Source organism: Schistocerca cancellata, chromosome 2, assembly GCF_023864275.1.
Source record: "Schistocerca cancellata isolate TAMUIC-IGC-003103 chromosome 2, iqSchCanc2.1, whole genome shotgun sequence".
Taxonomy (NCBI): Eukaryota; Metazoa; Arthropoda; class Insecta; order Orthoptera; family Acrididae; genus Schistocerca; species Schistocerca cancellata.
Genome location: NC_064627.1, coordinates 952,338,547 through 952,357,275, shown reverse-complemented (window position 1 = coordinate 952,357,275; position 18,729 = coordinate 952,338,547). Strand labels below are relative to the sequence as shown.

The window sequence follows — 18,729 nt, the reverse complement described above, 5'->3', positions numbered from 1 at the left end:
TAATCAAAATCGCGCAACGGCCACTTTCGTATGGTGCATGCATTGTGCTGGAAGCAGCCTAGCTATGGAAACAGCTATGGACACAGAGTACTGGCGAAAACTGCGTGCTGACACAGAACGCTACGTAGTGGGCGGATAGTGCGTGACACGATAACATTTGCACTTCACACGGTCGAAATACTGACACACAACTCTAGCAGCTCTTTGAGCATTCACATGCACTGGTGTTCAGCACAGCTCATGTTGTGGGTGTCGGATTAAGAAAGCTCTTTGAGAATATGGTCCAGATTGTATGCTGCAACTAGCAAGTGCGGCAAGATGTCAGTAGGTGGCGGGGTGCAGACGTGCTTCCTTGTGCGGCCTGTTGGTCTAGGGGTATGATTCCTGCTTTGGGTGCAGGAGGTCCCGGGTTCATATCCCGGACAGGCCCTACTTTTCAGTTTCGCGACAACCAAACACTACGTTAAACTTGCGAGTCTCTGAAAGTAAGCCACGCAACAGGACAAACTGCATTTGGGCCGCCGGCCCAAGAGACTGGCAAGTGCGTCATGTGGAAAGCAATCTACGTGGCAGGATTAAGCCGTCTTCGCTCACTTATATCTATACGTAAAGACTGGCACGTACAGCGATTCTATTCGTTTCCCAGGAACTAGTACATCGCATGCACGTTTGTTAAATGCATGCGCATGCAGCACCCAAAACGGAGAGATGTCTTTCCTGCTGGGAGAAACAGCTGAGGGCGTCTTCTCGCAGTTGAACCCCTTTCGTTCCGTTATTAATCCTAGTATCAAAAGCATAAGCATTTGGAGCGTTCCCCATTCACGTGTGGACTGCTATTAACAATTACAATTCCAACTACCGGCTCGTACACATTTCTAGAAACGAGCGCAAAACACAGCGTCAGGTTCCACCGAGACTCGAACTCGGATCGCTGGATTCAAAGTCCAGAGTGCTAACCATTACACCATGGAACCGGATGCCTGTAGCGGTCTTCAGTTCAGTAGCATCATGTCATTAAGCCGATGAGATGCGATGTTATTTCATGTAGCGTCCTCAGGAAGTGTTTGCGTGGCAAATGAAGCAACCAAGTAGGCTGAAAGTGGAAGGTGCACCTTCGAATGTAGCAAGAATTCTTGCCAGTATTCGTACATCAAGTGATGTCGAAGGCTCAGGTAATCAAAATCGCGCAACGGCCACTTTCGTATGGTGCATGCATTGTGCTGGAAGCAGCCTAGCTATGGAAACAGCTATGGACACAGAGTACTGGCGAAAACTGCGTGCTGACACAGAACGCTACGTAGTGGGCGGATAGTGCGTGACACGATAACATTTGCACTTCACACGGTCGAAATACTGACACACAACTCTAGCAGCTCTTTGAGCATTCACATGCACTGGTGTTCAGCACAGCTCATGTTGTGGGTGTCGGATTAAGAAAGCTCTTTGAGAATATGGTCCAGATTGTATGCTGCAACTAGCAAGTGCGGCAAGATGTCAGTAGGTGGCGGGGTGCAGACGTGCTTCCTTGTGCGGCCTGTTGGTCTAGGGGTATGATTCCTGCTTTGGGTGCAGGAGGTCCCGGGTTCATATCCCGGACAGGCCCTACTTTTCAGTTTCGCGACAACCAAACACTACGTTAAACTTGCGAGTCTCTGAAAGTAAGCCACGCAACAGGACAAACTGCATGTTGGCCACCGGCCCAAGAGACTGGCAAGTGCGTCATGTGGAAAGCAATCTACGTGGCAGGATTAAGCCGTCTTCGCTCACTTATATCTATACGTAAAGACTGGCACGTACAGCGATTCTATTCGTTTCCCAGGAACTAGTACATCGCATGCACGTTTGTTAAATGCATGCGCATGCAGCACCCAAAACGGAGAGATGTCTTTCCTGCTGGGAGAAACAGCTGAGGGCGTCTTCTCGCAGTTGAACCCCTTTCGTTCCGTTATTAATCCTAGTATCAAAAGCATAAGCATTTGGAGCGTTCCCCATTCACGTGTGGACTGCTATTAACAATTTGCGTTACATGATCCTAGCTAAAATTCTGCATATACAATTCCAACTACCGGCTCGTACACATTTCTAGAAACGAGCGCAAAAAACAGCGTCAGGTTCCACCGAGACTCGAACTCGGATCGCTGGATTCAAAGTCCAGAGTGCTAACCATTACACCATGGAACCGGATGCCTGTAGCGGTCTTCAGTTCAGTAGCATCATGTCATTAAGCCGATGAGATGCGATGTTATTTCATGTAGCGTCCTCAGGAAGTGTTTGCGTGGCAAATGAAGCAACCAAGTAGGCTGAAAGTGGAAGGTGCACCTTCGAATGTAGCAAGAATTCTTGCCAGTATTCGTACATCAAGTGATGTCGAAGGCTCAGGTAATCAAAATCGCGCAACGGCCACTTTCGTATGGTGCATGCATTGTGCTGGAAGCAGCCTAGCTATGGAAACAGCTATGGACACAGAGTACTGGCGAAAACTGCGTGCTGACACAGAACGCTACGTAGTGGGCGGATAGTGCGTGACACGATAACATTTGCACTTCACACGGTCGAAATACTGACACACAACTCTAGCAGCTCTTTGAGCATTCACATGCACTGGTGTTCAGCACAGCTCATGTTGTGGGTGTCGGATTAAGAAAGCTCTTTGAGAATATGGTCCAGATTGTATGCTGCAACTAGCAAGTGCGGCAAGATGTCAGTAGGTGGCGGGGTGCAGACGTGCTTCCTTGTGCGGCCTGTTGGTCTAGGGGTATGATTCCTGCTTTGGGTGCAGGAGATCCCGGGTTCATATCCCGGACAGGCCCTACTTTTCAGTTTCGCGACAACCAAACACTACGTTAAACTTGCGAGTCTCTGAAAGTAAGCCACGCAACAGGACAAACTGCATGTGGGCCACCGGCCCAAGAGACTGGCAAGTGCGTCATGTGAAAAGCAATCTACGTGGCAGGATTAAGCCGTCTTCGCTCACTTATATCTATACGTAAAGACTGGCACGTACAGCGATTCTATTCGTTTCCCAGGAACTAGTACATCGCATGCACGTTTGTTAAATGCATGCGCATGCAGCACCCAAAACGGAGAGATGTCTTTCCTGCTGGGAGAAACAGCTGAGGGCGTCTTCTCGCAGTTGAACCCCTTTCGTTCCGTTATTAATCCTAGTATCAAAAGCATAAGCATTTGGAGCGTTCCCCATTCACGTGTGGACTGCTATTAACAATTTGCGTTACATGATCCTAGCTAAAATTCTGCATATACAATTCCAACTACCGGCTCGTACACATTTCTAGAAACGAGCGCAAAACACAGCGTCAGGTTCCACCGAGACTCGAACTCGGATCGCTGGATTCAAAGTCCAGAGTGCTAACCATTACACCATGGAACCGGATGCCTGTAGCGGTCTTCAGTTCAGTAGCATCATGTCATTAAGCCGATGAGATGCGATGTTATTTCATGTAGCGTCCTCAGGAAGTGTTTGCGTGGCAAATGAAGCAACCAAGTAGGCTGAAAGTGGAAGGTGCACCTTCGAATGTAGCAAGAATTCTTGCCAGTATTCGTACATCAAGTGATGTCGAAGGCTCAGGTAATCAAAATCGCGCAACGGCCACTTTCGTATGGTGCATGCATTGTGCTGGAAGCAGCCTAGCTATGGAAACAGCTATGGACACAGAGTACTGGCGAAAACTGCGTGCTGACACAGAACGCTACGTAGTGGGCGGATAGTGCGTGACACGATAACATTTGCACTTCACACGGTCGAAATACTGACACACAACTCTAGCAGCTCTTTGAGCATTCACATGCACTGGTGTTCAGCACAGCTCATGTTGTGGGTGTCGGATTAAGAAAGCTCTTTGAGAATATGGTCCAGATTGTATGCTGCAACTAGCAAGTGCGGCAAGATGTCAGTAGGTGGCGGGGTGCAGACGTGCTTCCTTGTGCGGCCTGTTGGTCTAGGGGTATGATTCCTGCTTTGGGTGCAGGAGGTCCCGGGTTCATATCCCGGACAGGCCCTACTATTCAGTTTCGCGACAACCAAACACTACGTTAAACTTGCGAGTCTCTGAAAGTAAGCCACGCAACAGGACAAACTGCATTTGGGCCGCCGGCCCAAGAGACTGGCAAGTGCGTCATGTGGAAAGCAATCTACGTGGCAGGATTAAGCCGTCTTCGCTCACTTATACCTATACGTAAAGACTGGCACGTACAGCGATTCTATTCGTTTCCCAGGAACTAGTACATCGCATGCACGTTTGTTAAATGCATGCGCATGCAGCACCCAAAACGGAGAGATGTCTTTCCTGCTGGGAGAAACAGCTGAGGGCGTCTTCTCGCAGTTGAACCCCTTTGGTTCCGTTATTAATCCTAGTATCAAAAGCATAAGCATTTGGAGCGTTCCCCATTCACGTGTGGACTGCTATTATCAATTTGCGTTACATGATCCTAGCTAAAATTCTGCATATACAATTCCAACTACCGGCTCGTACACATTTCTAGAAACGAGCGCAAAACACAGCGTCAGGTTCCACCGAGACTCGAACTCGGATCGCTGGATTCAAAGTCCAGAGTGCTAACTATTACACCATGGAACCGGATGCCTGTAGCGGTCTTCAGTTCAGTAGCATCATGTCATTAAGCCGATGAGATGCGATGTTATTTCAAGTAGCGTCCTCAGGAAGTGTTTGCGTGGCAAATGAAGCAACCAAGTAGGCTGAAAGTGGAAGGTGCACCTTCGAATGTAGCAAGAATTCTTGCCAGTATTCGTACATCAAGTGATGTCGAAGGCTCAGGTAATCAAAATCGCGCAACGGCCACTTTCGTATGGTGCATGCATTGTGCTGGAAGCAGCCTAGCTATGGAAACAGCTATGGACACAGAGTACTGGCGAAAACTGCGTGCTGACACAGAACGCTACGTAGTGGGCGGATAGTGCGTGACACGATAACATTTGCACTTCACACGGTCGAAATACTGACACACAACTCTAGCAGCTCTTTGAGCATTCACATGCACTGGTGTTCAGCACAGCTCATGTTGTGGGTGTCGGATTAAGAAAGCTCTTTGAGAATATGGTCCAGATTGTATGCTGCAACTAGCAAGTGCGGCAAGATGTCAGTAGGTGGCGGGGTGCAGACGTGCTTCCTTGTGCGGCCTGTTGGTCTAGGGGTATGATTCCTGCTTTGGGTGCAGGAGGTCCCGGGTTCATATCCCGGACAGGCCCTACTTTTCAGTTTCGCGACAACCAAACACTACGTTAAACTTGCGAGTCTCTGAAAGTAAGCCACGCAACAGGACAAACTGCATGTGGGCCACCGGCCCAAGAGACTGGCAAGTGCGTCATGTGGAAAGCAATCTACGTGGCAGGATTAAGCCGTCTTCGCTCACTTATATCTATACGTAAAGACTGGCACGTACAGCGATTCTATTCGTTTCCCAGGAACTAGTACATCGCATGCACGTTTGTTAAATGCATGCGCATGCAGCACCCAAAACGGAGAGATGTCTTTCCTGCTTGGAGAAACAGCTGAGGGCGTCTTCTCGCAGTTGAACCCCTTTCGTTCCGTTATTAATCCTAGTATCAAAAGCATAAGCATTTGGAGCGTTCCCCATTCACGTGTGGACTGCTATTAACAATTTGCGTTACATGATCCTAGCTAAAATTCTGCATATACAATTCCAACTACCGGCTCGTACACATTTCTAGAAACGAGCGCAAAACACAGCGTCAGGTTCCACCGAGACTCGAACTCGGATCGCTGGATTCAAAGTCCAGAGTGCTAACCATTACACCATGGAACCGGATGCCTGTAGCGGTCTTCAGTTCAGTAGCATCATGTCATTAAGCCGATGAGATGCTATGTTATTTCATGTAGCGTCCTCAGGAAGTGTTTGCGTGGCAAATGAAGCAACCAAGTAGGCTGAAAGTGGAAGGTGCACCTTCGAATGTAGCAAGAATTCTTGCCAGTATTCGTACATCAAGTGATGTCGAAGGCTCAGGTAATCAAAATCGCGCAACGGCCACTTTCGTATGGTGCATGCATTGTGCTGGAAGCAGCCTAGCTATGGAAACAGCTATGGACACAGAGTACTGGCGAAAACTGCGTGCTGACACAGAACGCTACGTAGTGGGCGGATAGTGCGTGACACGATAACATTTGCACTTCACACGGTCGAAATACTGACACACAACTCTAGCAGCTCTTTGAGCATTCACATACACTGGTGTTCAGCAAAGCTCATGTTGTGGGTGTCGGATTAAGAAAGCTCTTTGAGAATATGGTCCAGATTGTATGCTGCAACTAGCAAGTGCGGCAAGATGTCAGTAGGTGGCGGGGTGCAGACGTGCTTCCTTGTGCGGCCTGTTGGTCTAGGGGTATGATTCCTGCTTTGGGTGCAGGAGGTCCCGGGTTCATATCCCGGACAGGCCCTACTTTTCAGTTTCGCGACAACCAAACACTACGTTAAACTTGCGAGTCTCTGAAAGTAAGCCACGCAACAGGACAAACTGCATTTGGGCCGCCGGCCCAAGAGACTGGCAAGTGCGTCATGTGGAAAGCAATCTACGTGGCAGGATTAAGCCGTCTTCGCTCACTTATACCTATACGTAAAGACTGGCACGTACAGCGATTCTATTCGTTTCCCAGGAACTAGTACATCGCATGCACGTTTGTTAAATGCATGCGCATGCAGCACCCAAAACGGAGAGATGTCTTTCCTGCTGGGAGAAACAGCTGAGGGCGTCTTCTCGCAGTTGAACCCCTTTCGTTCCGTTATTAATCCTAGTATCAAAAGCATAAGCATTTGGAGCGTTCCCTATTCACGTGTGGACTGCTATTAACAATTTGCGTTACATGATCCTAGCTAAAATTCTGCATATACAATTCCAACTACCGGCTCGTACACATTTCTAGAAACGAGCGCAAAACACAGCGTCAGGTTCCACCGAGACTCGAACTCGGATCGCTGGATTCAAAGTCCAGAGTGCTAACCATTACACCATGGAACCGGATGCCTGTAGCGGTCTTCAGTTCAGTAGCATCATGTCATTAAGCCGATGAGATGCGATGTTATTTCATGTAGCGTCCTCAGGAAGTGTTTGCGTGGCAAATGAAGCAACCAAGTAGGCTGAAAGTGGAAGGTGCACCTTCGAATGTAGCAAGAATTCTTGCCAGTATTCGTACATCAAGTGATGTCGAAGGCTCAGGTATTCAAAATCGCGCAACGGCCACTTTCGTATGGTGCATGCATTGTGCTGGAAGCAGCCTAGCTATGGAAACAGCTATGGACACAGAGTACTGGCGAAAACTGCGTGCTGACACAGAACGCTACGTAGTGGGCGGATAGTGCGTGACACGATAACATTTGCACTTCACACGGTCGAAATACTGACACACAACTCTAGCAGCTCTTTGAGCATTCACATACACTGGTGTTCAGCACAGCTCATGTTGTGGGTGTCGGATTAAGAAAGCTCTTTGAGAATATGGTCCAGATTGTATGCTGCAACTAGCAAGTGCGGCAAGATGTCAGTAGGTGGCGGGGTGCAGACGTGCTTCCTCGTGCGGCCTGTTGGTCTAGGGGTATGATTCCTGCTTTGGGTGCAGGAGGTCCCGGGTTCAAAACCCGGACAGGCCCTACTTTTCACTTTCGCGACAACCAAACACTACGTTAAACTTGCGAGTCTCTGAAAGTAAGCCACGCAACAGGACAAACTGCATGTGGGCCACCGGCCCAAGAGACTGGCAAGTGCGTCATGTGGAAAGCAATCTACGTGGCAGGATTAAGCCGTCTTCGCTCACTTATATCTATACGTAAAGACTGGCACGTACAGCGATTCTATTCGTTTCCCAGGAACTAGTACATCGCATGCACGTTTGTTAAATGCATGCGCATGCAGCACCCAAAACGGAGAGATGTCTTTCCTGCTGGGAGAAACAGCTGAGGGCGTCTTCTCGCAGTTGAACCCCTTTCGTTCCGTTATTAATCCTAGTATCAAAAGCATAAGCATTTGGAGCGTTCCCTATTCACGTGTGGACTGCTATTAACAATTTGCGTTACATGATCCTAGCTAAAATTCTGCATATACAATTCCAACTACCGGCTCGTACACATTTCTAGAAACGAGCGCAAAACACAGCGTCAGGTTCCACCGAGACTCGAACTCGGATCGCTGGATTCAAAGTCCAGAGTGCTAACCATTACACCATGGAACCGCATGCCTGTAGCGGTCTTCAGTTCAGTAGCATCATGTCATTAAGCCGATGAGATGCGATGTTATTTCATGTAGCGTCCTCAGGAAGTGTTTGCGTGGCAAATGAAGCAACCAAGTAGGCTGAAAGTGGAAGGTGCACCTTCGAATGTAGCAAGAATTCTTGCCAGTATTCGTACATCAAGTGATGTCGAAGGCTCAGGTATTCAAAATCGCGCAACGGCCACTTTCGTATGGTGCATGCATTGTGCTGGAAGCAGCCTAGCTATGGAAACAGCTATGGACACAGAGTACTGGCGAAAACTGCGTGCTGACACAGAACGCTACGTAGTGGGCGGATAGTGCGTGACACGATAACATTTGCACTTCACACGGTCGAAATACTGACACACAACTCTAGCAGCTCTTTGAGCATTCACATACACTGGTGTTCAGCACAGCTCATGTTGTGGGTGTCGGATTAAGAAAGCTCTTTGAGAATATGGTCCAGATTGTATGCTGCAACTAGCAAGTGCGGCAAGATGTCAGTAGGTGGCGGGGTGCAGACGTGCTTCCTCGTGCGGCCTGTTGGTCTAGGGGTATGATTCCTGCTTTGGGTGCAGGAGGTCCCGGGTTCAAAACCCGGACAGGCCCTACTTTTCACTTTCGCGACAACCAAACACTACGTTAAACTTGCGAGTCTCTGAAAGTAAGCCACGCAACAGGACAAACTGCATGTGGGCCACCGGCCCAAGAGACTGGCAAGTGCGTCATGTGGAAAGCAATCTACGTGGCAGGATTAAGCCGTCTTCGCTCACTTATATCTATACGTAAAGACTGGCACGTACAGCGATTCTATTCGTTTCCCAGGAACTAGTACATCGCATGCACGTTTGTTAAATGCATGCGCATGCAGCACCCAAAACGGAGAGATGTCTTTCCTGCTGGGAGAAACAGCTGAGGGCGTCTTCTCGCAGTTGAACCCCTTTCGTTCCGTTATTAATCCTAGTATCAAAAGCATAAGCATTTGGAGCGTTCCCCATTCACGTGTGGACTGCTATTAACAATTTGCGTTACATGATCCTAGCTAAAATTCTGCATATACAATTCCAACTACCGGCTCGTACACATTTCTAGAAACGAGCGCAAAACACAGCGTCAGGTTCCACCGAGACTCGAACTCGGATCGCTGGATTCAAAGTCCAGAGTGCTAACCATTACACCATGGAACCGGATGCCTGTAGCGGTCTTCAGTTCAGTAGCATCATGTCATTAAGCCGATGAGATGCGATGTTATTTCATGTAGCGTCCTCAGGAAGTGTTTGCGTGGCAAATGAAGCAACCAAGTAGGCTGAAAGTGGAAGGTGCACCTTCGAATGTAGCAAGAATTCTTGCCAGTATTCGTACATCAAGTGATGTCGAAGGCTCAGGTAATCAAAATCGCGCAACGGCCACTTTCGTATGGTGCATGCATTGTGCTGGAAGCAGCCTAGCTATGGAAACAGCTATGGACACAGAGTACTGGCGAAAACTGCGTGCTGACACAGAACGCTACGTAGTGGGCGGATAGTGCGTGACACGATAACATTTGCACTTCACACGGTCGAAATACTGACACACAACTCTAGCAGCTCTTTGAGCATTCACATGCACTGGTGTTCAGCACAGCTCATGTTGTGGGTGTCGGATTAAGAAAGCTCTTTGAGAATATGGTCCAGATTGTATGCTGCAACTAGCAAGTGCGGCAAGATGTCAGTAGGTGGCGGGGTGCAGACGTGCTTCCTTGTGCGGCCTGTTGGTCTAGGGGTATGATTCCTGCTTTGGGTGCAGGAGGTCCCGGGTTCATATCCCGGACAGGCCCTACTTTTCAGTTTCGCGACAACCAAACACTACGTTAAACTTGCGAGTCTCTGAAAGTAAGCCACGCAACAGGACAAACTGCATTTGGGCCGCCGGCCCAAGAGACTGGCAAGTGCGTCATGTGGAAAGCAATCTACGTGGCAGGATTAAGCCGTCTCCGCTCACTTATACCTATACGTAAAGACTGGCACGTACAGCGATTCTATTCGTTTCCCAGGAACTAGTACATCGCATGCACGTTTGTTAAATGCATGCGCATGCAGCACCCAAAACGGAGAGATGTCTTTCCTGCTGGGAGAAACAGCTGAGGGCGTCTTCTCGCAGTTGAACCCCTTTCGTTCCGTTATTAATCCTAGTATCAAAAGCATAAGCATTTGGAGCGTTCCCCATTCACGTGTGGACTGCTATTAACAATTTGCGTTACATGATCCTAGCTAAAATTCTGCATATACAATTCCAACTACCGGCTCGTACACATTTCTAGAAACGAGCGCAAAACACAGCGTCAGGTTCCACCGAGACTCGAACTCGGATCGCTGGATTCAAAGTCCAGAGTGCTAACCATTACACCATGGAACCGGATGCCGATAGCGGTCATCAGTTCAGTAGCATCATGTCATTAAGCCGATGAGATGCGATGTTATTTCATGTAGCGTCCTCAGGAAGTGTTTGCGTGGCAAATGAAGCAACCAAGTAGGCTGAAAGTGGAAGGTGCACCTTCGAATGTAGCAAGAATTCTTGCCAGTATTCGTACATCAAGTGATGTCGAAGGCTCAGGTAATCAAAATCGCGCAACGGCCACTTTCGTATGGTGCATGCATTGTGCTGGAAGCAGCCTAGCTATGGAAACAGCTATGGACACAGAGTACTGGCGAAAACTGCGTGCTGACACAGAACGCTACGTAGTGGGCGGATAGTGCGTGACACGATAACATTTGCACTTCACACGGTCGAAATACTGACACACAACTCTATCAGCTCTTTGAGCATTCACATGCACTGGTGTTCAGCACAGCTCATGTTGTGGGTGTCGGATTAAGAAAGCTCTTTGAGAATATGGTCCAGATTGTATGCTGCAACTAGCAAGTGCGGCAAGATGTCAGTAGGTGGCGGGGTGCAGACCTGCTTCCTTGTGCGGCCTGTTGGTCTAGGGGTATGTTTCCTGCTTTGGGTGCAGGAGGTCCCGGGTTCATATCCCGGACAGGCCCTACTTTTCAGTTTCGCGACAACCAAACACTACGTTAAACTTGCGAGTCTCTGAAAGTAAGCCACGCAACAGGACAAACTGCATTTGGGCCGCCGGCCCAAGAGACTGGCAAGTGCGTCATGTGGAAAGCAATCTACGTGGCAGGATTAAGCCGTCTTCGCTCACTTATATCTATACGTAAAGACTGGCACGTACAGCGATTCTATTCGTTTCCCAGGAACTAGTACATCGCATGCACGTTTGTTAAATGAATGCGCATGCAGCACCCAAAACGGAGAGATGTCTTTCCTGCTGGGAGAAACAGCTGAGGGCGTCTTCTCGCAGTTGAACCCCTTTCGTTCCGTTATTAATCCTAGTATCAAAAGCATAAGCATTTGGAGCGTTCCCCATTCACGTGTGGACTGCTATTAACAATTTGCGTTACATGATCCTAGCTAAAATTCTGCATATACAATTCCAACTTCCGGCTCGTACACATTTCTAGAAACGAGCGCAAAACACAGCGTCAGGTTCCACCGAGACTCGAACTCGGATCGCTGGATTCAAAGTCCAGAGTGCTAACCATTACACCATGGAACCGGATGCCTGTAGCGGTCTTCAGTTCAGTAGCATCATGTCATTAAGCCGATGAGATGCGATGTTATTTCATGTAGCGTCCTCAGGAAGTGTTTGCGTGGCAAATGAAGCAACCAAGTAGGCTGAAAGTGGAAGGTGCACCTTCGAATGTAGCAAGAATTCTTGCCAGTATTCGTACATCAAGTGATGTCGAAGGCTCAGGTATTCAAAATCGCGCAACGGCCACTTTCGTATGGTGCATGCATTGTGCTGGAAGCAGCCTAGCTATGGAAACAGCTATGGACACAGAGTACTGGCGAAAACTGCGTGCTGACACAGAACGCTACGTAGTGGGCGGATAGTGCGTGACACGATAACATTTGCACTTCACACGGTCGAAATACTGACACACAACTCTAGCAGCTCTTTGAGCATTCACATACACTGGTGTTCAGCACAGCTCATGTTGTGGGTGTCGGATTAAGAAAGCTCTTTGAGAATATGGTCCAGATTGTATGCTGCAACTAGCAAGTGCGGCAAGATGTCAGTAGGTGGCGGGGTGCAGACGTGCTTCCTCGTGCGGCCTGTTGGTCTAGGGGTATGATTCCTGCTTTGGGTGCAGGAGGTCCCGGGTTCAAAACTTGGACAGGCCCTACTTTTCACTTTCGCGACAACCAAACACTACGTTAAACTTGCGAGTCTCTGAAAGTAAGCCACGCAACAGGGCAAACTGCATGTGGGCCACCGGCCCAAGAGACTGGCAAGTGCGTCATGTGGAAAGCAATCTACGTGGCAGGATTAAGCCGTCTTCGCTCACTTATATCTATACGTAAAGACTGGCACGTACAGCGATTCTATTCGTTTCCCAGGAACTAGTACATCGCATGCACGTTTGTTAAATGCATGCGCATGCAGCACCCAAAACGGAGAGATGTCTTTCCTGCTGGGAGAAACAGCTGAGGGCGTCTTCTCGCAGTTGAACCCCTTTCGTTCCGTTATTAATCCTAGTATCAAAAGCATAAGCATTTGGAGCGTTCCCCATTCACGTGTGGACTGCTATTAACAATTTGCGTTACATGATCCTAGCTAAAATTCCGCATATACAATTCCAACTACCGGCTCGTACACATTTCTAGAAACGAGCGCAAAACACAGCGTCAGGTTCCACCGAGACTCGAACTCGGATCGCTGGATTCAAAGTCCAGAGTGCTAACCATTACACCATGGAACCGGATGCCTGTAGCGGTCTTCAGTTCAGTAGCATCATGTCATTAAGCCGATGAGATGCGATGTTATTTCATGTAGCGTCCTCAGGAAGTGTTTGCGTGGCAAATGAAGCAACCAAGTAGGCTGAAAGTGGAAGGTGCACCTTCGAATGTAGCAAGAATTCTTGCCAGTATTCGTACATCAAGTGGTGTCGAAGGCTCAGGTAATCAAAATCGCGCAACGGCCACTTTCGTATGGTGCATGCATTGTGCTGGAAGCAGCCTAGCTATGGAAACAGCTATGGACACAGAGTACTGGCGAAAACTGCGTGCTGACACAGAACGCTACGTAGTGGGCGGATAGTGCGTGACACGATAACATTTGCACTTCACACGGTCGAAAAACTGACACACAACTCTAGCAGCTCTTTGAGCATTCACATACACTGGTGTTCAGCACAGCTCATGTTGTGGGTGTCGGATTAAGAAAGCTCTTTGAGAATATGGTCCAGATTGTATGCTGCAACTAGCAAGTGCGGCAAGATGTCAGTAGGTGGCGGGGTGCAGACGTGCTTCCTTGTGCGGCCTGTTGGTCTAGGGGTATGATTCCTGCTTTGGGTGCAGGAGGTTCCGGGTTCATATCCCGGACAGGCCCTACTTTTCAGTTTCGCGACAACCAAACACTACGTTAAACTTGCGAGTCTCTGAAAGTAAGCCACGCAACAGGACAAACTGCATGTGGGCCACCGGCCCAAGAGACTGGCAAGTGCGTCATGTGAAAAGCAATCTACGTGGCAGGATTAAGCCGTCTTCGCTCACTTATATCTATACGTAAAGACTGGCACGTACAGCGATTCTATTCGTTTCCCAGGAACTAGTACATCGCATGCACGTTTGTTAAATGCATGCGCATGCAGCACCCAAAACGGAGAGATGTCTTTCCTGCTGGGAGAAACAGCTGAGGGCGTCTTCTCGCAGTTGAACCCCTTTCGTTCCGTTATTAATCCTAGTATCAATAGCATAAGCATTTGGAGCGTTCCCCATTCACGTGTGGACTGCTATTAACAATTTGCGTTACATGATCCTAGCTAAAATTCTGCATATACAATTCCAACTACCGGCTCGTACACATTTCTAGAAACGAGCGCAAAACACAGCGTCAGGTTCCACCGAGACTCGAACTCGGATCGCTGGATTCAAAGTCCAGAGTGCTAACCATTACACCATGGAACCGAATGCCTGTAGCGATCTTCAGTTCAGTAGCATCATGTCATTAAGCCGATGAGATGCGATGTTATTTCATGTAGCGTCCTCAGGAAGTGTTTGCGTGGCAAATGAAGCAACCAGGTAGGCTGAAAGTGGAAGGTGCACCTTCGAATGTAGCAAGAATTCTTGCCAGTATTCGTACATCAAGTGATGTCGAAGGCTCAGGTAATCAAAATCGCGCAACGGCCACTTTCGTATGGTGCATGCATTGTGCTGGAAGCAGCCTAGCTATGGAAACAGCTATGGACACAGAGTACTGGCGAAAACTGCGTGCTGACACAGAACGCTACGTAGTGGGCGGATAGTGCGTGACACGATAACATTTGCACTTCACACGGTCGAAATACTGACACACAACTCTAGCAGCTCTTTGAGCATTCACATACACTGGAGTTCAGCACAGCTCATGTTGTGGGTGTCGGATTAAGAAAGCTCTTTGAGAATATGGTCCAGATTGTATGCTGCAACTAGCAAGTGCGGCAAGATGTCAGTAGGTGGCGGGGTGCAGACGTGCTTCCTTGTGCGGCCTGTTGGTCTAGGGGTATGATTCCTGCTTTGGGTGCAGGAGGTTCCGGGTTCATATCCCGGACAGGCCCTACTTTTCACTTTCGCGACAACCAAACACTACGTTAAACTTGCGAGTCTCTGAAAGTAAGCCACGCAACAGGACAAACTGCATGGGGGCCACCGGCCCAAGAGACTGGCAAGTGCGTCATGTGGAAAGCAATCTACGTGGCAGGATTAAGCCGTCTTCGCTCACTTATATCTATACGTAAAGACTGGCACGTACAGCGATTCTATTCGTTTCCCAGGAACTAGTACATCGCATGCACGTTTGTTAAATGCATGCGCATGCAGCACCCAAAACGGAGAGATGTCTTTCCTGCTGGGAGAAACAGCTGAGGGCGTCTTCTCGCAGTTGAACCCCTTTCGTTCCGTTATTAATCCTAGTATCAAAAGCATAAGCATTTGGAGCGTTCCCCATTCACGTGTGGACTGCTATTAACAATTTGCGTTACATGATCCTAGCTAAAATTCTGCATATACAATTCCAACTACCGGCTCGTACACATTTCTAGAAACGAGCGCAAAACACAGCGTCAGGTTCCACCGAGACTCGAACTCGGATCGCTGGATTCAAAGTCCAGAGTGCTAACCATTACACCATGGAACCGGATGCCTGTAGCGGTCTTGAGTTCAGTAGCATCATGTCATTAAGCCGATGAGATGCGATGTTATTTCATGTAGCGTCCTCAGGAAGTGTTTGCGTGGCAAATGAAGCAACCAGGTAGGCTGAAAGTGGAAGGTGCACCTTCGAATGTAGCAAGAATTCTTGGCAGTATTCGTACATCAAGTGATGTCGAAGGCTCAGGTAATCAAAATCGCGCAACGGCCACTTTCGTATGGTGCATGCATTGTGCTGGAAGCAGCCTAGCTATGGAAACAGCTATGGACACAGAGTACTGGCGAAAACTGCGTGCTGACACAGAACGCTACGTAGTGGGCGGATAGTGCGTGACACGATAACATTTGCACTTCACACGGTCGAAATACTGACACACAACTCTAGCAGCTCTTTGAGCATTCACATACACTGGTGTTCAGCACAGCTCATGTTGTGGGTGTCGGATTAAGAAAGCTCTTTGAGAATATGGTCCAGATTGTATGCTGCAACTAGCAAGTGCGGCAAGATGTCAGTAGGTGGCGGGGTGCAGACGTGCTTCCTTGTGCGGCCTGTTGGTCTAGGGGTATGATTCCTGCTTTGGGTGCAGGAGGTTCCGGGTTCATATCCCGGACAGGCCCTACTTTTCAGTTTCGCGACAACCAAACACTACGTTAAACTTGCGAGTCTCTGAAAGTAAGCCACGCAACAGGACAAACTGCATGTGGGCCACCGGCCCAAGAGACTGGCAAGTGCGTCATGTGGAAAGCAATCTACGTGGCAGGATTAAGCCGTCTTCGCTCACTTATATCTATACGTAAAGACTGGCACGTACAGCGATTCTATTCGTTTCCCAGGAACTAGTACATCGCATGCACGTTTGTTAAATGCATGCGCATGCAGCACCCAAAACGGAGAGATGTCTTTCCTGCTGGGAGAAACAGCTGAGGGCGTCTTCTCGCAGTTGAACCCCTTCCGTTCCGTTATTAATCCTAGTATCAAAAGCATAAGCATTTGGAGCGTTCCCCATTCACGTGTGGACTGCTATTAACAATTTGCGTTACATGATCCTAGCTAAAATTCTGCATATACAATTCCAACTACCGGCTCGTACACATTTCTAGAAACGAGCGCAAAACACAGCGTCAGGTTCCACCGAGACTCGAACTCGGATCGCTGGATTCAAAGTCCAGAGTGCTAACCATTACACCATGGAACCGGATGCCTGTAGCGGTCTTCAGTTCAGTAGCATCATGTCATTAAGCCGATGAGATGCGATGTTATTTCATGTAGCGTCCTCAGGAAGTGTTTGCGTGGCAAATGAAGCAACCAAGTAGGCTGAAAGTGGAAGGTGCACCTTCGAATGTAGCAAGAATTCTTGCCAGTATTCGTACATCAAGTGGTGTCGATGGCTCAGGTAATCAAAATCGCGCAACGGCCACTTTCGTATGGTGCATGCATTGTGCTGGAAGCAGCCTAGCTATGGAAACAGCTATGGACACAGAGTACTGGCGAAAACTGCGTGCTGACACAGAACGCTACGTAGTGGGCGGATAGTGCGTGACACGATAACATTTGCACTTCACACGGTCGAAAAACTGACACACAACTCTAGCAGCTCTTTGAGCATTCACATACACTGGTGTTCAGCACAGCTCATGTTGTGGGTGTCGGATTAAGAAAGCTCTTTGAGAATATGGTCCAGATTGTATGCTGCAACTAGCAAGTGCGGCAAGATGTCAGTAGGTGGCGGGGTGCAGACGTGCTTCCTTGTGCGGCCTGTTGGTCTAGGGGTATGATTCCTGCTTTGGGTGCAGGAGGTTCCGGGTTCATATCCCGGACAGGCCCTACTTTTCAGTTTCGCGACAACCAAACACTACGTTAAACTTGCGAGTCTCTGAAAGTAAGCCACGCAACAGGACAAACTGCATGTGGGCCACCGGCCCAAGAGACTGGCAAGTGCGTCATGTGAAAAGCAATCTACGTGGCAGGATTAAGCCGTCTTCGCTCACTTATATCTATACGTAAAGACTGGCACGTACAGCGATTCTATTCGTTTCCCAGGAACTAGTACATCGCATGCACGTTTGTTAAATGCATGCGCATGCAGCACCCAAAACGGAGAGATGTCTTTCCTGCTGGGAGAAACAGCTGAGGGCGTCTTCTCGCAGTTGAACCCCTTTCGTTCCGTTATTAATCCTAGTATCAATAGCATAAGCATTTGGAGCGTTCCCCATTCACGTGTGGACTGCTATTAACAATTTGCGTTACATGATCCTAGCTAAAATTCTGCATATACAATTCCAACTACCGGCTCGTACACATTTCTAGAAACGAGCGCAAAACACAGCGTCAGGTTCCACCGAGACTCGAACTCGGATCGCTGGATTCAAAGTCCAGAGTGCTAACCATTACACCATGGAACCGAATGCCTGTAGCGGTCTTCAGTTCAGTAGCATCATGTCATTAAGCCGATGAGATGCGATGTTATTTCATGTAGCGTCCTCAGGAAGTGTTTGCGTGGCAAATGAAGCAACCAGGTAGGCTGAAAGTGGAAGGTGCACCTTCGAATGTAGCAAGAATTCTTGCCAGTATTCGTACATCAAGTGATGTCGAAGGCTCAGGTAATCAAAATCGCGCAACGGCCACTTTCTTATGGTGCATGCATTGTGCTGGAAGCAGCCTAGCTATGGAAACAGCTATGGACACAGAGTACTGGCGAAAACTGCGTGCTGACACAGAACGCTACGTAGTGGGCGGATAGTGCGTGACACGATAACATTTGCACTTCACACGGTCGAAATACTGACACACAACTCTAGCAGCTCTTTGAGCATTCACATACACTGGTGTTCAGCACAGCTCATGTTGTGGGTGTCGGATTAAGAAAGCTCTTTGAGAATATGGTCCAGATTGTATGCTGCAACTAGCAAGTGCGGCAAGATGTCAGTAGGTGGCGGGGTGCAGACGTGCTTCCTTGTGCGGCCTGTTGGTCTAGGGGTATGATTCCTGCTTTGGGTGCAGGAGGTTCCGGGTTCATATCCCGGACAGGCCCTACTTTTCAGTTTCGCGACAACCAAACACTACGTTAAACTTGCGAGTCTCTGAAAGTAAGCCACGCAACAGGACAAACTGCATGTGGGCCACCGGCCCAAGAGACTGGCAAGTGCGTCATGTGGAAAGCAATCTACGTGGCAGGATTAAGCCGTCTTCGCTCACTTATATCTATACGTAAAGACTGGCACGTACAGCGATTCTATTCGTTTCCCAGGAACTAGTACAT

The 18,729-nt window shown here is 48.6% G+C and overlaps 29 non-coding genes across 29 annotated transcripts; 14 read left to right on the top strand and 15 right to left on the bottom strand.

Moving 5' to 3' along the window:
* The first annotated feature begins 358 nt into the window (after positions 1 to 358).
* Trnap-ugg (transfer RNA proline (anticodon UGG)) lies at positions 359 to 430 on the top strand. The gene has a single exon. It is a non-coding gene; the product is annotated as a tRNA-Pro (tRNA).
* A 472-nt stretch (positions 431 to 902) lies between these two features.
* Trnaq-uug (transfer RNA glutamine (anticodon UUG)) lies at positions 903 to 974 on the bottom strand. Its single transcript has one exon. It is a non-coding gene; the product is annotated as a tRNA-Gln (tRNA).
* Positions 975 to 1,531: 557 nt separating this feature from the next.
* On the top strand, positions 1,532 to 1,603 carry Trnap-ugg (transfer RNA proline (anticodon UGG)). Its single transcript has one exon. It is a non-coding gene; the product is annotated as a tRNA-Pro (tRNA).
* A 506-nt stretch (positions 1,604 to 2,109) lies between these two features.
* Trnaq-uug (transfer RNA glutamine (anticodon UUG)) lies at positions 2,110 to 2,181 on the bottom strand. Its single transcript has one exon. It is a non-coding gene; the product is annotated as a tRNA-Gln (tRNA).
* Positions 2,182 to 2,738: 557 nt separating this feature from the next.
* On the top strand, positions 2,739 to 2,810 carry Trnap-ugg (transfer RNA proline (anticodon UGG)). Its single transcript has one exon. It is a non-coding gene; the product is annotated as a tRNA-Pro (tRNA).
* Positions 2,811 to 3,316: 506 nt separating this feature from the next.
* Positions 3,317 to 3,388, bottom strand: Trnaq-uug (transfer RNA glutamine (anticodon UUG)). The gene has a single exon. It is a non-coding gene; the product is annotated as a tRNA-Gln (tRNA).
* Positions 3,389 to 3,945: 557 nt separating this feature from the next.
* Trnap-ugg (transfer RNA proline (anticodon UGG)) lies at positions 3,946 to 4,017 on the top strand. The gene has a single exon. It is a non-coding gene; the product is annotated as a tRNA-Pro (tRNA).
* A 506-nt stretch (positions 4,018 to 4,523) lies between these two features.
* On the bottom strand, positions 4,524 to 4,595 carry Trnaq-uug (transfer RNA glutamine (anticodon UUG)). The gene has a single exon. It is a non-coding gene; the product is annotated as a tRNA-Gln (tRNA).
* Positions 4,596 to 5,152: 557 nt separating this feature from the next.
* Positions 5,153 to 5,224, top strand: Trnap-ugg (transfer RNA proline (anticodon UGG)). Its single transcript has one exon. It is a non-coding gene; the product is annotated as a tRNA-Pro (tRNA).
* Positions 5,225 to 5,730: 506 nt separating this feature from the next.
* Positions 5,731 to 5,802, bottom strand: Trnaq-uug (transfer RNA glutamine (anticodon UUG)). Its single transcript has one exon. It is a non-coding gene; the product is annotated as a tRNA-Gln (tRNA).
* A 557-nt stretch (positions 5,803 to 6,359) lies between these two features.
* On the top strand, positions 6,360 to 6,431 carry Trnap-ugg (transfer RNA proline (anticodon UGG)). Its single transcript has one exon. It is a non-coding gene; the product is annotated as a tRNA-Pro (tRNA).
* Positions 6,432 to 6,937: 506 nt separating this feature from the next.
* Trnaq-uug (transfer RNA glutamine (anticodon UUG)) lies at positions 6,938 to 7,009 on the bottom strand. The gene has a single exon. It is a non-coding gene; the product is annotated as a tRNA-Gln (tRNA).
* A 557-nt stretch (positions 7,010 to 7,566) lies between these two features.
* Positions 7,567 to 7,638, top strand: Trnap-ugg (transfer RNA proline (anticodon UGG)). The gene has a single exon. It is a non-coding gene; the product is annotated as a tRNA-Pro (tRNA).
* A 506-nt stretch (positions 7,639 to 8,144) lies between these two features.
* On the bottom strand, positions 8,145 to 8,216 carry Trnaq-uug (transfer RNA glutamine (anticodon UUG)). Its single transcript has one exon. It is a non-coding gene; the product is annotated as a tRNA-Gln (tRNA).
* Positions 8,217 to 8,773: 557 nt separating this feature from the next.
* Trnap-ugg (transfer RNA proline (anticodon UGG)) lies at positions 8,774 to 8,845 on the top strand. Its single transcript has one exon. It is a non-coding gene; the product is annotated as a tRNA-Pro (tRNA).
* Positions 8,846 to 9,351: 506 nt separating this feature from the next.
* Trnaq-uug (transfer RNA glutamine (anticodon UUG)) lies at positions 9,352 to 9,423 on the bottom strand. Its single transcript has one exon. It is a non-coding gene; the product is annotated as a tRNA-Gln (tRNA).
* Positions 9,424 to 9,980: 557 nt separating this feature from the next.
* Trnap-ugg (transfer RNA proline (anticodon UGG)) lies at positions 9,981 to 10,052 on the top strand. The gene has a single exon. It is a non-coding gene; the product is annotated as a tRNA-Pro (tRNA).
* A 506-nt stretch (positions 10,053 to 10,558) lies between these two features.
* Trnaq-uug (transfer RNA glutamine (anticodon UUG)) lies at positions 10,559 to 10,630 on the bottom strand. The gene has a single exon. It is a non-coding gene; the product is annotated as a tRNA-Gln (tRNA).
* Positions 10,631 to 11,765: 1,135 nt separating this feature from the next.
* On the bottom strand, positions 11,766 to 11,837 carry Trnaq-uug (transfer RNA glutamine (anticodon UUG)). Its single transcript has one exon. It is a non-coding gene; the product is annotated as a tRNA-Gln (tRNA).
* A 1,135-nt stretch (positions 11,838 to 12,972) lies between these two features.
* Positions 12,973 to 13,044, bottom strand: Trnaq-uug (transfer RNA glutamine (anticodon UUG)). The gene has a single exon. It is a non-coding gene; the product is annotated as a tRNA-Gln (tRNA).
* A 557-nt stretch (positions 13,045 to 13,601) lies between these two features.
* Trnap-ugg (transfer RNA proline (anticodon UGG)) lies at positions 13,602 to 13,673 on the top strand. The gene has a single exon. It is a non-coding gene; the product is annotated as a tRNA-Pro (tRNA).
* Positions 13,674 to 14,179: 506 nt separating this feature from the next.
* Positions 14,180 to 14,251, bottom strand: Trnaq-uug (transfer RNA glutamine (anticodon UUG)). Its single transcript has one exon. It is a non-coding gene; the product is annotated as a tRNA-Gln (tRNA).
* Positions 14,252 to 14,808: 557 nt separating this feature from the next.
* Trnap-ugg (transfer RNA proline (anticodon UGG)) lies at positions 14,809 to 14,880 on the top strand. The gene has a single exon. It is a non-coding gene; the product is annotated as a tRNA-Pro (tRNA).
* Positions 14,881 to 15,386: 506 nt separating this feature from the next.
* On the bottom strand, positions 15,387 to 15,458 carry Trnaq-uug (transfer RNA glutamine (anticodon UUG)). The gene has a single exon. It is a non-coding gene; the product is annotated as a tRNA-Gln (tRNA).
* Positions 15,459 to 16,015: 557 nt separating this feature from the next.
* Positions 16,016 to 16,087, top strand: Trnap-ugg (transfer RNA proline (anticodon UGG)). The gene has a single exon. It is a non-coding gene; the product is annotated as a tRNA-Pro (tRNA).
* Positions 16,088 to 16,593: 506 nt separating this feature from the next.
* Trnaq-uug (transfer RNA glutamine (anticodon UUG)) lies at positions 16,594 to 16,665 on the bottom strand. The gene has a single exon. It is a non-coding gene; the product is annotated as a tRNA-Gln (tRNA).
* A 557-nt stretch (positions 16,666 to 17,222) lies between these two features.
* Trnap-ugg (transfer RNA proline (anticodon UGG)) lies at positions 17,223 to 17,294 on the top strand. Its single transcript has one exon. It is a non-coding gene; the product is annotated as a tRNA-Pro (tRNA).
* Positions 17,295 to 17,800: 506 nt separating this feature from the next.
* Trnaq-uug (transfer RNA glutamine (anticodon UUG)) lies at positions 17,801 to 17,872 on the bottom strand. Its single transcript has one exon. It is a non-coding gene; the product is annotated as a tRNA-Gln (tRNA).
* A 557-nt stretch (positions 17,873 to 18,429) lies between these two features.
* Positions 18,430 to 18,501, top strand: Trnap-ugg (transfer RNA proline (anticodon UGG)). Its single transcript has one exon. It is a non-coding gene; the product is annotated as a tRNA-Pro (tRNA).
* The last annotated feature ends 228 nt before the right edge of the window (positions 18,502 to 18,729 follow it).